The following is a 6,575-nucleotide window of genomic DNA, read 5'->3' as shown; positions in this document are numbered from 1 at the left end:
TGCTCAGCTCTAAATGCATGCTTGCATTCTTTCTTCTCTTTCTCAGTTCTGTGCTAGTCCTGTAATGATTTCTTGCCAGAGGATTCATTCAGATCAGGATATTCTTGCCTATAGAGTCCCACACTCACAAACAAAACTACAAACAAAATCCCATACATGTGCTTAATAAAGAAGAAAAATGTATTAAGTCACTTAAATAGCTCAAAGTTCCCATTTATATTTTGCTGATATGTTAACAAATAATATATTAAAAATTCCTTATTCAGTGCTTAGATTATTAACAAAATTAGTTTGTTTTACACATAGATGAAAGGGGCCAAATGGCTTTGTAATTTGAGTAAAGAAAAAGAGCGGGATGTGCACGGTATTAATATTTATTTTTTTTCCATTAACATTTACATATTTTTATCATTATACATTTTACATTATCTCATTATCATTAGATAGACAAAACAGAAGGCATTCATTCCCACTATGTTTATATTCAGATGAATCTGACAGGCTCCATATTGCTTGCATTAGTCTCCAATGACAATACTGCTGCTTAAAAACTTAATTAAGGAGACGGGTAAAATTCTGTTTTATAAAGACAGAAAAAATTTTAAATATACTTGAATCAACCATTAAACAATAGCTCCACTCCTCTTACTAATTATGTTGCATCTCTATATAATGTCCATCACACTATAAGAAAGACCTCTTTGCTTTCTATTCTTTATCCATGTACTTTAATGTTTCTCATCAATCCTATATAAACCTCTCTTAGCAAAATCAGGTTTCCACCATTTTTTTTCTTCACTCTCCACAACCCAGCTTTAAGGTGGAATCTGTTTCCATGACAACACCAATAGTCTCAGAGAACTAAGGAGATGATAATTTTTGCAAGCTTAAACATAAGCAGTTTCTCTCCGCTATATGGTTTTCCACCATATTCCACCACCTTTAAGCTACCACTATCTACAGATAGAGGTATATTGATACCTGATCTCTCTCTCTCTCTGGAACACACATAAACACATTTAAAGATATGTTTTATGTTTTTCTACAAACCTGAAGAATTCAGCTTGGCTGCAGAGAGGCTCACTAAACATCAGTCAATGTACAAGCCATTGTTTTCTGACTAGAACACTCTTCCTGAGAGGATACAAAGTGACAGTGAAGGGGGAAAAACAAAGACAGACAATGGAAGACAAGACATCAAAGCTACTTAAAAAAGTCTTACACGTCATTTTGAACACAAACCAATCAATCCTATTTTCAGTATCCTCATTTGTCTATTATAGCACAAAATACCTATTTCTAATGATAGTCTCTAACATTTAATAATTTTATTTGAATATTGCGGGTTGTTTTGATTTAAGGAATAATTGTGTTTCTTAATAAAGCTAGAGAATAGGCTAGTGTAGGCAAATCACAGCCACGCTGATATTCAGACCACCAGCACGAATGCATGTGTGACATTAAATACAACCATGCAAGAAATTAATATCCAGTAACCAACGAAAATACTTCCAAAATGGCGTCAGAGTGAAACACTGCAAACATTGCGTGTCTTCGAAGACATAGTGGTGATTCGTTCTTGAAGGAATCAATGTGGTTGAACTGATTTTTTGAGTGAATGATTCAATAACTCACTCATGAAAGCCATGGTGCGTTCCAAACGGGATATATCGCCCTCCGAAGGGCACTTCGGAGTGAAAACAATCATGACCGCCATTATGAAGGGTCGTTCCAAACCGAAGTGCTCAAAACTGGCCACTTCAAAGGGTCCTTCGGAATGAAGGATTTCGAAGGGTACAACTGATGGACACTTCGGGCTCCCATGATCCTTTGCACAGATTCTTTGCATGATGACGGCGCCTCCGTGTGGACACGTGATGATGACGCAGAAGGGCACCTCAAGAAACAGTTGTTTGGTCCCCTACACCCTTCAACCCTTTGAAGCTCTCACTCCGGAGGGTAAACCCTTTGAAGGGATTAGGGCATAGGGATGAGCCCTTCCGAATGGAACGCAGGGTCAGTTTTTACGTTCCTGAATGAATCAGTGTTTTGAACGAATCAGTTAAGTGAATGAATCAGGCAGATGAAACATACTGACAAAAGACTGTCACTTGTCGCCACCTACAGGCGTAAAGATAAAATATTTATTATAATTATTATAATAATTTATAATAATAATAATCATAAAATAGAACTGTAGTTACAAAAACCCTCAAATGTATTTACATTCACCTTGCAAAATCTATTACTATATGTAGTAATTTTAACAATATTGTAAACAAAATTATTTTATGACAGTTATGACTGCAACTGTATGCACTGAATTTTACTGTTCAGTTATGTCAATGCATCTTTATAACCCTCATTGTGCACATTTACCTGACTAGGAGCCCTTTGGTCCAACATCAGTGATTATTTCTGTGATACAAATGATGATACAATAATTTCTAGCATATTGTGTTGTTTATTTATTTATTTATTTTTCAGAAACCCTGTGGCAATTAATGCTTGTGGACATTTACTTGCATCTTTTACTGGCATCCACTGAAATCTAATAATGTATACTTATGAAACAAACTCTTGAGCAATATGTTTAAACCTGCAAGGTTCAAATTTCTTAGCTTTTATGACCATAAATCTTCTTTTAAAAGCAAAATTCAAACATACAGCACAACAATGTTTAACGGTGACATTATAATAACGGAAAGAGAATCTTACAAGGTACCAATAAGACAGAGGCCATTTGGCCATTGCAACTCTCTACGATTGCCCTGCAGACGAAGAGTCCACTTCAAATCCATTTGGATTCTGAGTGAACTTCAAAGCCTGAGGGGCCTTACTGGATGAATCAAAAGCTGTTTGAGAGCCAAGAAACAGTGCTTGAATGAACTCTAGCCACCAGCTATTAGACTAGAAGAGACTCGCACTCAAACAGCTGCAGCTGGACAGTATCACACATGAAAAAGAACAGCCATGAAGTTCAGTAATGTAACATAATGTGTTAACACAGAGGACCTCTCGTTTGTTTCAGGGTCATAAAGGCAAAATCCTTTAACATGCTTTCTGTGAACCCAGCAGCACTCTCTTTTGACTTCATTGCTTTCAATACACTCAAAGATTTCACACACTCACATACACATACACACACCACTTGTGTCTCCCCCTTTCTTTTTTCCACACTCCTCAGCTATCTCTGCTTCTGCACATCCAAAATGCCTGTTACCGTGGTAACCACACACCGTGCCATAATATTTCCCACCTTTCAATGAGGCATCATAGGGCGATATCCACAATGCAGATGTGAATTTTCAGAAAGCATCTATGCAGCTAATAATGAGAGGCATTGAATTAAGAAAAAATGAGAGAGGGGAACAAATAGTAAAACTGAAAAAAAATTAAAGAAATAGTTCACCCAAAAATTTACATTTTCTGAAAATTTACTCACCCTTAGCCCATTCAAGATGTAGATGAATATTTTCTATCAGAAAAGATTTGGAGAATTTAGCATTATAATCAATGCAGCCTCTGAAGTGTATGGGTGCCATCAGAATGAGAGTTCAAACAACTGATAAGACCATCACAATAATCGACAAGTAATTGTCATGACTCCAGTCCATCAATTAACATCTTGAGAAGCAATAAGCTGCGTGTTTGTAAAAAAAACCTTGCTTCCAAGCCTTGCTCATTCTGACGGCACCCATTCACTGCAGAGAATCCACTGGTGAGAAAATTATGTAATGCTAAATTTCTCAAAATCTTTTCCAATAAAGAAACAAACTCATCTACATTTTCAGCAACATTTTCATTTATGGGTGAACTATTTCTTTAAAGTCAGAATAAAAGGAGCAAAAGCACACAAATAGCTGAGAATTAGGCAAAGAAAAATTTAATGTTATAAAAATCCATGTCGAAAGGCACCACTAACTAATAGTAATTGATGCCGGGAATTTGACAGCATGGATTATGTGAGGTTTAAAATGGGTACATAACAGGCAATAATTTGCCTTAATTTTTCAGTTTTTGTGGAGATATTTACTGTGCATGCTACAAAATATTGGTTATACATTTCTTATTATGCTATATTATAACCAGATATTGGATTCAATAAAAGGACAGTAATTTTTGACCGAGAACACCAAATTAGCTAAAAGAGTTTCAATGCAGAACAAGGGTTAAGAAGGAAAGATCAGACAAAAATGGTGATATGCAATAAGTCACAGAAATGGCATAGAAAGAAAATGTCTCGACAGCTGAAAAGACAAGCAACCAAGCTCTTTGCGCTCAGATTTGACACTCTATCCTTTCTTCCTCATCTTCTATGTCTCCATCTCTATTTTTAATGAGAAAATGTGTCCCCTTCTGTCTTGCCCTCCTACACAGCAGTCAGCCAGTGATGAGTCAATCTCCTGCAGTTGTTTTAGTACACAAGTTTTGGAAGGTAAGATAAAAGGCATGGCACGTAGCAAAAAAAAAAAAAAAAAAAAAGGGCCGAAAAAAAAAAAAAAAAAAAAAAAAAAAAGATTCTGTCAAAACATCCATAGTCATATACAAAACATCATAGTCATCCATTTAACACATGACACAAGTCACTGAAATTGAAATTCTTAATTTTTTAAGTGCCAAAGTTACAGTCTACAATCTTTACTTTACTTTACTTTTAGTCATTTAGCAGATGCTTTTATCCAAAGCGACTTACAAATAAGAAAAAGTAATTAAAACTAAAAGCTAAAACTCTATAAATACTATATATATACACACATTTAAGAAAATAAAATAAATTAAATAAAAATGACAAATGCATACAACAACATTTCAAAACTAAACATTTAAATGAAAACAAAAAAATAAAGCTAAAAACAATTCAAAATATTAAAAGAACAAAAGGTATGAGTATAATATTGATTCTAACATAACAGTAAGCCAAACACCAAAAAACAACTAACTTACATGTGTATGTACAGCCACACACATATACATATACATGTACATATATATATATATAAATACATTCAATATATATATATATTATTTCATTTCCATTTTGTATGTTGAAGTACTGAAATAACTCAAATTAAATAAAACTAAAACTTAATAAAAAGCCTATATAGACATAATAAAAAACGAATAAAATGACAACATTACTACAACTGTAACTAAAACTAAAATAGATAACTAATACAAATCAAACTACATTAGTTGATCAGTAATCCTAAAAAAATAAATAAAATAACACTGAGCCAAACACGCATGCTAAAATAACAACAACTTACTGACACATAGTAAGAAATGGTTATAAAAAACTGAAACAGAAGTGAAACAAGTAGTAGGAAAGAGGAGAAATAAAAAGCTGTTCATCGAATTTCTGATCATTTTGAATTGAACTGCTAAAGAAAATTGAGTTGGAAGACGTTTACTATTTAGATTGTACACTTTTTTTTATATCTGCATTCATATTTCAGATGTGGCTTATAATATTTTTTAGTTTGGGCAATAACATATTCGTTTAAATACGTCAGTGTAAAACCGGGTGTATTTGGAAGCTTGCTTGAGCTATATAAGTAAGTCTTGGACAGTGACTTGCAGCAGACTGTATTTTATACACCATAAAAAATAAAAAAAAATCTTAAAATGTTTGGAATTGTATTAATCATGGGCTTTCTTCCAACGCTGAGTGACGTAACATGATCGATAAAACGTTCCATCAGCCGCTGTCCAGGGTCCTGATGCGTTTTCTGGAGTAGCTGTACTGCGGCGCAGCTGTCTTCGGATGTGGGTCAAACATGAGCTGAATAGTGAAATCCTTTAACTCACTGATCAGCGTGTACAGAACAAAGGATAATGCACTGACAGTCACGCTCTTCTACTCTTAAACACGAAATAAGTTTCTCTACAGTCCAGAGTGCGTATTATACAATTACATTTGGAGGGTCGACTTTTTAAAGTTATTTCTGTCATTTTAGGGGTACAGTTTGTTGAGGTTCGTCTTGTGCAACCGCAACGCAAGTTGTCTTTGCATAAATAATAAAGTATTTTGTTTTTTTAAACAAAATACACTGACTTCTAGTAATAATTAAAACACATATTTGGCCTACTAGAGTTGCCTACTTTTCTATTCTAAAACAATTCTATTTTAGTCAATTAAACGTTTAATTCAATGTGTGATAGGCTACTTGCTGTTTCTTTGTAATTTATTTTGAAATTTACTAGCGGTTTATAGTATACAGTATATATATATATATATATATATATATAATGACACAGGCCATTTATCATATAAGTGTATAAGTGTGTATTATATAAGTGATAAATAATGACAGCCCGTTTGGTCAAACCACCGCCCGAAGGAACCTAAAGAAAAGCATTCATCAGCGATCAGCGATGGTTGCTATGGTTGCTTCTCGTCGTTTGACTTGTTTTTGACTTTTGGCCTATGCAGAAAAAATATATACACTTTAAGATCTACCAACAGCTTTGACTTCCCCTGACCTCTGATTTTCTACATTTATTAGTAGAGCTTTATTTCTGGACTGGACTCACTGCAACGAATACTAGAGGAGAGGGAGAGAGAGAGAGAG

Source organism: Sinocyclocheilus anshuiensis, unplaced genomic scaffold, assembly GCF_001515605.1.
Source record: "Sinocyclocheilus anshuiensis isolate Anshui unplaced genomic scaffold, SAMN03320099.WGS_v1.1 scaffold70, whole genome shotgun sequence".
Lineage (NCBI taxonomy): Eukaryota > Metazoa > Chordata > Actinopteri > Cypriniformes > Cyprinidae > Sinocyclocheilus > Sinocyclocheilus anshuiensis.
The sequence above is the reverse complement of the archived record's forward strand: the minus strand, read 5'-3'. Positions refer to the sequence as shown.